The sequence below is a fragment of the Pelobates fuscus genome, chromosome 6 (genome assembly GCF_036172605.1).
Source record: "Pelobates fuscus isolate aPelFus1 chromosome 6, aPelFus1.pri, whole genome shotgun sequence".
NCBI classification, from domain to species: Eukaryota; Metazoa; Chordata; class Amphibia; order Anura; family Pelobatidae; genus Pelobates; species Pelobates fuscus.
Genome location: NC_086322.1, coordinates 278,030,963 through 278,041,732, shown reverse-complemented (window position 1 = coordinate 278,041,732; position 10,770 = coordinate 278,030,963). Strand labels below are relative to the sequence as shown.

Genomic DNA, 10,770 nt, shown 5'->3' with positions numbered 1-10,770 from the left:
TAGTGGTGTTGTGCAGAGAGGCACTGAGGCTAGTGGTGTTGTGCAGAGAGGCACTGAGGCTAGTGGTGTTGTGCAGAGAGGCACTGAGGCTAGTGGTGTTGTGCAGAGAGGCACTGAGGCTAGTGGTGTTGTGCAGAGAGGCACTGAGGCTAGTGGTGTTGTGCAGAGAGGCACTGAGGCTAGTGGTGTTGTGCAGAGAGGCACTGAGGCTAGTGGTGTTGTGCAGAGAGGCACTGAGGCTAGTGGTGTTGTGCAGAGAGGCTTGAAGACTATGGTGAGGCCTAATAGAAAGCAGTTGTTGTTGGGGGATTCCATCATAAGAGGTGTGGAGATGGATAATGGTGGTCTTGTGAGGTGTCTTCCTGGAGCTACTGCTCACAGAGACAGGAGACGTATCTGTAATATTGTTAAGCAAGCAAAGCAGGAAGGGGAATTGGATGTACTTGTCCATTTAGGGACAAATGACTTGGCTTGCAATGAGGTTTCAGAGGTTAAGGAAGTTTTTAGTGTTTTTGCCAATGATATACGGCAGGTTGCTTCCACACTGTCATTCTCTGAAGTTCTGCCTGTGCATAACACTCAGAACGACAGGCGGATGCGTATTAGGGACTTTAACTTGTGGCTTGGTGAATGGTGTCGGGAGCAAGGATTTGGCTTTATTGCTCATGGTAGCTCTGTTTGGAATGGAAATAAACTGTACAAAAAAGATGGTTTGCATCTTTCTCAAAAGGGAACAAATGTTCTCAGTGAGCAGTTCAGAGGTTTTGCTAGGATGTTTTTAAACTAGGAGGGGGGGCAAAAGGGTGATAAAACATCAATCCAATTGTCCCCCAAAACAAGGACAGAAGGTGACTGTAGCAAGTGTGTTAAAAATGATAAGCTTAGAGTCATGTCTACAAATGCTCGCAGTTTAGGGAATAAGATCCATGAACTTGTGGCAATAATGGCAACTGATAGTGTAGATTTAGTCGCTGTTACTGAGACATGGTATAATGAGAAAAATGACTGGGACATAGCAATACCAGGGTACTCTTTATATAGAAAAGACAGGGAAGGCAAGAAAGGGGGAGGGGTGGCCCTGTATGTAAAGGATAGCATAAAATCTAGCCTAATAAAGGTTAGTGAGGCGAACATAGAGTCCGTTTGGGTTACGTTAGAATTTGGTAATCACACAGTAACTCGTGTAGGTGTGATTTATAGGCCCCCAGGACAAATTGAAGAGTTAGATAATCTACTAGTTGAAGAAATAGCTAAAATGACAATGAAGGGGGAAGTTATCATCATGGGTGACTTTAATCTTCCTGATGTGAATTGGAAAACAAAAATAGCTACTTGTGCCAGGAGCACACATATTCTAAACTCCCTACTGGGATTGTCTCTAAAACAAGTCGTTGAGGAGCCAACTCGTAAAGAGGCCATACTAGATTTAGTGTTAACAAATGGAGATTTGGTATCAGATATTACTGTAGGTGAAAGTTTAGGATCCAGTGATCATCAGTCAGTGTGGTTTAATATAAGAACAGTGACTGAGTCACACCACACAAAAACTAAAGTTTTAGACTTTAGAAAAACAGACTTTTCTAAAATTAGAATATGTGTAAAGGAGTCATTATCAGACTGGAGCAATTTATATGGAGTCCAAAAGAAATGGGATTATTTTAAAGTTGCACTACTGAAGGCAACAGAAAATTGCATTAGGCTTGTCAGTAAAAGCAAAAAATTCAAGAAACCACTATGGTACTCCGCAGATGTGGCCAAAATAGTAAAAAACTAAAAGTTAGCATTTAGTAATTGTAAAAAAAACCAGAGTGAGGAAGACAGAATGACCTATAAGATTAGGCAGAAAGAGGCTAAGCAAGTTATAAGAGCTTCCAAATCCCACACAGAAGAGAAAATAGCACAGTCAGTAAAAAAGGGGGACAAAACTTTTTTTAGATACATAAATGAGAAAAGAAAAGTAAAACAAGGATTAGTTAGATTAATAACAAAAGAAGGAAGGTATGTAGATGAGGATAAAGGTCTAGCTGACTGCCTCAATGAATATTTTTGTTCGGTATTTACAGATGAAAATGAAGGAAAGGGACCTCAGTTAAGAAAAAGGATAAATTAGTCATTTATTACACGTGAGTTTACAGAGGAAGAGGTTCTATCTCAACTGTCAAAAGTAAAGACAAATAAGTCAATGGGACCTGATGGAATACACCCAAAGCTATTAAAAGAGCTTAGTGGTGTACTAGCAAAACCATTAACAGATTTATTTAACCAATCATTGATAACAGGAGTAGTCCCAGAAGATTGGAAGTTAGCGAATGTTGTGCCCATTCACAAGAAAGGTAATAGGGAGGAGTCGGGCAACTATAGGCCAGTAAGCCTTACTTCAGTAGTGGGGAAAGTGATGGAAACCATGTTAAAGGATAGGATTGTTGAACATCTAAAAACACATGGATTTCAAGACCAGAGACAACATGGGTTTACTTCAGGGAGATCATGCCAAACTAATCTTATTGATTTTTTTGATTGGGTAACTAAAATTATAGATCAGGGTGGTGCAGTAGACATTGCTTACCTAGATTTCAGTAAGGCTTTTGACACTGTTGCACATAGAAGGCTTATCAATAAACTACAATCTTTGAGTTTGGATTCCAATATTGTTGAATGGGTAAGGCAGTGGCTGAGTGACAGGCAACAGAGGGTTGTAGTCAATGGAGTATATTCGAAGCTTGGGCTTGTCACCAGTGGGGTACCTCAGGGATCTGTACTTGGACCCATTCTCTTTAATATTTTTATTAGTGATATTGCAGAAGGTCTTGATGGTAAGGTGTGTCTTTTTGCGGATGATACTAAGATATGTAACAGGGTTGATGTTCCAGGAGGGATAAGCCAAATGGAAAATGATTTAGGTAAACTAGAAAAATGGTCAGAGTTGTGGCAACTGACATTTAATGTGGATAAGTGCAAGATAATGCATCTTGGACGTAAAAACCCAAGGGTAGAGTACAAAATATTTGATAGAGTCCTAACCTCAACATCTGAGGAAAGGGATTTAGGGGTGATTATTTCTGATGACTTAAAGGTAGGCAGACAATGTAATAGAGCAGCAGGAAATGCTAGCAGAATGCTTGGTTGTATAGGGAGAGGTATTAGCAGTAGAAAGAGGGAAGTGCTCATGCCATTGTACAGAACACTGGTGAGACCTCACTTGGAGTACTGTACACAGTACTGGAGACCCTATCTTCAGAAGGATATTGATACCTTAGAGAGAGTTCAAAGAAGGGCTACTAAACTGGTTCATGGATTGCAGGATAAAACTTACCAGGAAAGGTTAAAGGATCTTAACATGTATAGCTTGGAGGAAAGACAAGACAGGGGGGATATGATAGAAACATTTAAATACATAAAGGGAATCAACACAGTAAAGGAGGAGACTATATTTAAAAGAAGAAAAACTACCACAACAAGAGGACATAGTCTTAAATTAGAGGGACAAAGGTTTAAAAATAATATCAGGAAGTATTACTTTACTGAGAGGGTAGTGGATGCATGGAATAGCCTTCCAGCTGAAGTGGTAGAGGTTAACACAGTAAAGGAGTTTAAGCATGCGTGGGATAGGCATAAGGCTATCCTAACTATAAGATAAGGCCAGGGACTAATGAAAGTATTTAGAAAACTGGGCAGACTAGATGGGCCGAATGGTTCTTATCTGCCGTCACATTCTATGTTTCTATGTTTCTATGTTTCTATGTGTGTGTGTGTGTGTGCCTGTGTGTGTGTGTGTGTGTGTGTGTCTGACTGTGTGTGTGTGTGTGTCTGTTAATGTGTGTGTGTCTGTTAATGTGTGTATCTGTTAGTGTGTGTGTGTGTGTGACTGTGTGTGTGTGTCTGACTGTGTATGTGTCTCTGACTGTGTGTGTGTCTGTTAGTGAGTGTGTGTGTCTGTTAGTGAGTGTGTGTGTGTCTGCTAGTGAGTGTGTATGTGTCTGACTGTGTGTGTGTCTGTTAGTGTGAGTGAGTTTGCCTGTGAGTGTGTGTGTCTGTTAGCTAGTGTATGCGTATCTGTCAGTGAATGTGTGTGTGTGTGTATGTATTTAGAAGGCGGGACGGGGGGAAGGGTTGGGTGGGGGTGGCGGGGGGGGGGGGGGGGAGAGGGGCGCCTGAGTTTTGTCCTGCCTAGGGCAGCACAAAACCAGGATACACCACTGGGAGAACCATTATACATGCCTCCAGGTAGGTAAGTGGATTACCAAAGCCTTTGTTATTGTTTCCCTCACTTGTCACAAATGTGAGAAGGGATATGAAGGATTGTTCATGGTAAATTAGGGATGATCAAGGTTCTGTGCAAATTCCTAACCCTTTATTCTCTATATATTTGATGCAAGGATAGTAGGAACCACTGTGAGAACTTCCCTCAATATATAGGAGTCAGGTGGTTTCCCGACTGGAGATGGAGATTGAGATAGAGGGTATGGGTAAAAGTTCACTTATTAAAGAAACATTGTATGAAACACAATATGTTCTATTTCTAATAACTTGTCAGTTTCAAAATCTCTTAAAGACAAAGTGCACAATTTAAGAAATACAACTTTTCATTCTAAAACTTGTAATATTTGCATATACCAATAACAAGTTATAAGTTCTTTGTGATCTAAATATTACATCTCAAAACAACCACCAACAATTTTAGGGAAAATTGAGCAATTCTTCTATGCTCTGTTAATATTAGTGAGTCCAGCTGATCTTTATTTATTTTATTTAATACATTGTAATTCCATTGACTACTGCAAATGGAATAGTTTTAGAACCTTAAAAAGTAGTATTTTCTCTTTTTTTAATTATATTTTTTTCCATATTTTTAATGTGTTATCTATAACATTTTAAAATTTGGGGCCATTGGGTGTGTCTCATAAATAATACCAATAAATAATAATAAATTCACCCCTACTTGAGGTCACAAAAACACAGGCATACGTTTTGTGAAAATTGTGCATTCTATTATTTAAACAATAAACATTAATTGGGTGTGCTCTTTGTTTTATATTTCTTTAGGGCCTTCTACAAAACCAGAAATACTGTGTCCATAAAAAAAACTAATAAAAGTGACCTCACTCCATCAAAGGAGCTTCTTATAAAAGTAGGTCACAGCCAAAGAGACATTTGTACAACATTTGCTACAAAGGCAACAGTTTCTCTTCTGCTTACAACTGAGTAAACATCGGTAATGAAAATGACCCACTCATCAATCAACCGTTCTTCTAGTGGGAATGACATGAGGGTATATCATGATGGAAGACAGTTCCCCATTTATATCAGCCATCACTCTCCAGTTTATCATGGAAGTTCATATGATGACCACTTTAAGAGTTCCTGCCGCTCAAATCATGGTGACCTTTACAAAGCTCCCATTGCCCGGAGAAAAAAGAAAAAAATCTCATTTTCCATACATCCTTCAGTCAGCAATGATCATGGTACTGGACATGTCCATGGTGGTCACCGGTACCAGCATAACAGCTCTGGCAGACATAGTGGTTGGAATAACAATGGCCTACTGAGCATCAATGAGAAGGAAACCATGAAAGTTCTCAATGAGAGGCTGGCATCCTACCTGGAGAAGGTTCACTCATTGGAGCAAGAGAATGGTGCATTGGAAACAAAGATTTGTGAATGGTATTCAAACAATGCCCCCAGCTCACTACCTGACTTCAGCCAGTACATGATGATCATCCAAGAGCTCCAGAGTAAGGTATGTCTACATGAATCTAGTATATCATTAGACCAACTTTCAGCACTGTAGATGTTGTGGACTATATATCTCAAATTGGACCCTTACAGACCTTATCATGGGAGATGTAATTCACCACATCTGGAAGTTTGCTTACCCCTTGTCAATTCAAAATACTGTTACTCCAATAAAAAAGGTATTACAAGGTGTAAATGTATTCTGTTATTCTACATTTAGAACATTAGTACGTCTATATGTTAGGGAGATTTTTGACATGTATGGCTTCCTGGCTCCTGGTGTTTGGCAAGTGTTGCTTTGAATTTGCTTTACATATTAAGGGCTTTGTGGTGGGATAGTCTACATTATTTGTGGAAATCTAGTGGATACAAAAAATGTGCTAGAGAAAGAATAATGTTAAAAATGGCCTCTTATATAAAAATAGTGACCAGAAACTGACGTGTTGGGAGTTGGTGGGGTCTAGACATTTGGTAAAAGTCTACATCAATAAATAACTTTATACATAATCAACATAATTAAATTGAATATGTTTCCTCTAAAGTGACATGTTTCTGATTTATAATAATTATTAGCTTGCTATATATTTTATTTACAGATCACACAACTTACTACTGAAAATGCAAGTATTTTTCTGCAGGCAGACAATGCAATGTTAGCAGCCGAAGACTTGAGAATTAAGTAAGTCTATTTTTTAAAAATATGTTTTATTAATAAGACTTGATAGAGATGTAGTGAAAAATAACTCAATAAATACTATCACAAGACACTATAAAATAGCAATTTTAAAACAATATACTTTCTGTTGTGTTATACACTTTTTGCAATATGTGAAATGTTATTTTTTTATTATTTGTTTCTATTCAGAAATTACAAAGGTTACTGTGGATTATAAAAAGTAGGCATGAATCCTTTGTTCTCTATATCACAGCATATGATAACAAAATGACCATTCCTAGTTCAGAAATTCAACATTGATAAGTGAGTGCAATAAACAGTTTACAATTGGAGGAGGGGGAGAGGGGAAGAAGAAGGAAATAACATTAAAAAAAAACTAATTGTTTAAAAAATATACTCCCGATGAAAGCATGCATGTTTATAATTCTTGTTTAACAAATATACTCCCACTGAAAGCATGCAGGTATATAATTATGATTTTTGTTACGTATAACTAAAAACAGCTTTTGTCTGAAGTCTCTGCAAGCCCTTGTTCTCCAGCCCAGATTGTCTGTGGCTGTCCAATCACAGACTCCCTAATGCAGCACAATGAGAAGTCTTTGCAATGCAAGTATTCTGAGCAATTTCCTGTCTCTTGAGTTTAGCTCCACTTAGCTAACCAAACCAGGAAGTAACAGGACTGATTGTTTGATTGGCAGTCTGGCGGTGTAACAAAGTAAATTTATAAAAATGGCAATTTTAATGAAATCTGCATTTATATAAAATGGAAATTAAAGAGGATTTCCTTTTATACATAACGCACTTCAGCAAGTTTCCTTTTAATATTGGAAGTATACCATAATGAAAAGGAAAACCTTCAAAATACATTATATTTAAAAGAGTGTCTTGTTGTTTTGTTTCTGCTTGATTTATATTTTATAATCTGGACCTAGGTATGAAATTGAGGCTTTCTTGAGGAACAATACAGAGGAGGATGTGTGTTTACTTCGGCAAGGCCTTGGGGATCTTAAAAGGGAGTTGCAAAGCTTGAATTTTCACGTTAATTACCTGCAGGAAGAGCTTCTCCAGTTAAAGCAGAGCTATGAAGAGGTAAGAATAATCTTCAAGGACTTTTGTATTGTAGGACCAGAGGCATTTTGGCATTGTTGCTATGCGTGGATTTTTATTTTATTTATTTAGAGTTTACAGAGACACTTCTGATTTTTTGAAAGGGCTGGTGTGGCTTTCATTTGATTCCTTGTTCATATGCATAAATCATATCACTTTGAATTAATACAATTAAAGGAACACTAGAGCCTTACATGTATTCCTAACGCTACAGTGCTTTATTTGTAGATTTGCTTAAGGTCTGCCTCCCCAACTTGGAGTAAAAAAACTAACAAAAAAAGGTTTTATGCACTTTTACTCCAGCATCAAGGAAGCTTCCTCAGCACTTCTCATCCCGCTGTGTCATCTTGCTCTCGTTGAGGAGCACTGTAAACAGACGTGCATGTGATAGGAGGGCCACAGGCACATCCAAATGCTTTTTATAGGAAAGCAATCAATTCAATGCTTTTCAATGAGCTTCCACGTCACATGACCGAGTTTTACTCAATCAGTGCAGCGTAAGTGCCTCTAGTAACTGTCAAGAAGACTGCCACTAGAGGTGCATTTAACTCTGCAATGTAATCATTGTAGTTTCTAAAAAACGTACTTGGTCATGCCGAGTCTTGTCTCCCTTTTGTGCAAAGATACAAACTTTAACTATATTTACTCTCCTTCTCCAACACAAAGTTCATCAACTGGACATATTCACAGACATAGTTCATAGGGCTTAAAAACATCTGATCATGCATATACTTTTGGTTTCTAAAGTGTGTAAAGCATGGACTTGGAAGTCCCAGGTAGCCCCCTATTAGCATATATTTTTGGGTCAGTTGGCCAACACCTATTTGTATGAGGGTATACACCATAGGATATAGTGTACCTCAGACAGATTTGAGAAATTGTGGACCTCTTGGGATATTTTCGCATCCTCATAGTTAAAGTTCTAGGCTTTAACTGCACTGCATCCCCCTATTCTCCTTTTAGTTTGTGAAGGCTACAATTATACTCCTGTGTATTATTGTCATCCGAGGTGCAATTGTTTAACCTTTTGTTCTGTTCAACTTTATGTTCTGCTATTTTGTGCGTGAATTGGGGTATCCAAGCACACTAAAATTGAACTTATGAAAACATTCAATAAAAAATTGAAATATGACAAAAACAACTTTTCCGTACCTCTAGACCAGGCTTCCCCAAACTCCGGCCCTCCAGATGTTGCTGAACTAAAACTCCCAGGATTCTATGCATGAAATAGATAGGCTGAGAATCAGGGGAGTTGTAGTTCAGCAACATCTGGAGGGCCAGAGTTTGGGGAAGCCTGTTCTAGGCGTAGGATGAACAGGGTGGTTGTTGCATTCTACCCCTACCTACCGGCAATTTTCAGTTCATCCCATTGTAACTGTGCCATAATAGTCTTTTATTTATTTATTTATTTATTTATTTATTTAATGTTTTCTAGTTGCTGTGATCTTCGCTTCCCGAGATGATAATTTTAAATTTCGAGAGAAATTTGTTATCTGCCTTCCTTAGTTTCTATTATAATATAGCATAGTGTATAACATAAACAAATGATGACACACATTTTTTCTCTTCTAATGACTTCCTTATTTTGGACCCATGGAGGAGGTGAATGTGCAGCGTGCTCAACTGGGAAAACGAGTCAATGTGGAAATGGATTCTACACCATCTGTAGATCTGAACAAAGTGTTGTCTCAGATCAGAGAAGAATATGAAAACTTGATGGAGAGGAACCTTAAGGAGATCGAAACCATATTCCATCAGAGGGTAATCCAGTTTATTGACCATTGTTTATATCTAATTATCTATGTTAATAGAACATACATATATGTGTAGATATAGACATACAAATTTAACAGATAATACAAAAGAAAACAAGTGAACTTGCCACCTGCAAATGACTGGCATAACTGCAAGCTCTTTACACATAAACTAAACCCCATATTAAATGGTTGAATTCTTGGGTTTATTCTTCTTTGCAGACTTCAGAGCTGGATCGTGATGTGAATTCCAGGGTGGAACAGATGCAGTCAGTTAGTAACGAGTACATTGATCTGAAGCTTTTAGGACAGAAACTGGAAATCGAGCTTGAGAATCAAATTAAAACGGTATGTCACAATGCCATGATATGAGCTCCCCAGTCATTCCCTCTACCATGACATTTTGGCAAGAATTGAGTGTGATGCACAATCCCCTGTTTTGACAAATTTCCCTGACGATGATACGTGAATCATAAGGTATGATCTAAAATAGAATGGACAAAGAGATGCCAATTCATTCTTCTTTAAAGAACATAATTTGGTCAATGGAGGCTGTTGGAATTTAAAGATGATGTGGTGCTCTTCCCGGCTCTCTCCAGTTGATCCTATGTACTCAACCCCTGGCCCTATGTCACATCATGCATTGCTCAACACCATTAACCTTTAGTTAAATGAGTATGGGAAACTATAGCATGTGGGAAACAATAGCCACTTTAAATGGACAGAACGATATGCAGGCCGTCTTTTTTGGTGACTAGGATCTGATGAACCTATGCAAAGCCTATGTGAAGGGTTTATGCGTGTGTGTGTTTTAACACTTTACTGTTGTGTTCATTGCAGACATCCGCGATGAAAGGGTCTCTAGCAGAGATAGATGCATCATTTGGTTCTCAGTTATCTCAACTACAGTTGCTTATTAATAATGTTCAAGACCAGTTATCGCAGATCCTAGCTGAATTTAAATATTTGAACTTCAAGTACCAGCTCCTCATGGACCAGAAGACTCACCTCGAGAAGGAGATCACTAAATATAAACAACTACTAGACACACAAGCTACTAAGTATGTAAACAAATTATTATTTTACTTTTTTTAAAGCATAGTTAATTTGCTAATATCTTGAGTTATTTAAAATACTAATATTTAACTGTTTGTTTATTTTTTAATAGTTTTTTATTTTTATTTTGACTTGGATTTAAATCAAGGATATAATGGATATGTATGTAAACAGGTTGTTGATCCAAGGAGAAATCCATTATGGAGTCAAGAAGGAATTTTAACCATTCTAATGCAAAGACAGGCTTTGGGACTCTAGCTGATTTTGGCTATGGTGTCTCAAAGGTTGCCCAGGGACAAAAAAATGGATTGATACCTGGAGGGACAATGGGCAAGATCCCACCTGTCAAGCTATTCCCTCCCCTTGAGACAAACATCAGAAAACACTGTTGTTAACCTCAACACAATTCAGAGAGCTCCGTAGATAAATATTTTGCTCATTAGT

The 10,770-nt window shown here is 38.0% G+C and overlaps 1 long non-coding RNA gene across 1 annotated transcript; it reads left to right on the top strand.

Moving 5' to 3' along the window:
- The first annotated feature begins 7,442 nt into the window (after window positions 1-7,442).
- On the top strand, window positions 7,443-9,580 carry LOC134614943 (uncharacterized). Its single transcript, XR_010091278.1, has 3 exons — window positions 7,443-7,498; window positions 9,116-9,277; window positions 9,493-9,580. It is a non-coding gene; the product is annotated as an uncharacterized LOC134614943 (long non-coding RNA).
- The last annotated feature ends 1,190 nt before the right edge of the window (window positions 9,581-10,770 follow it).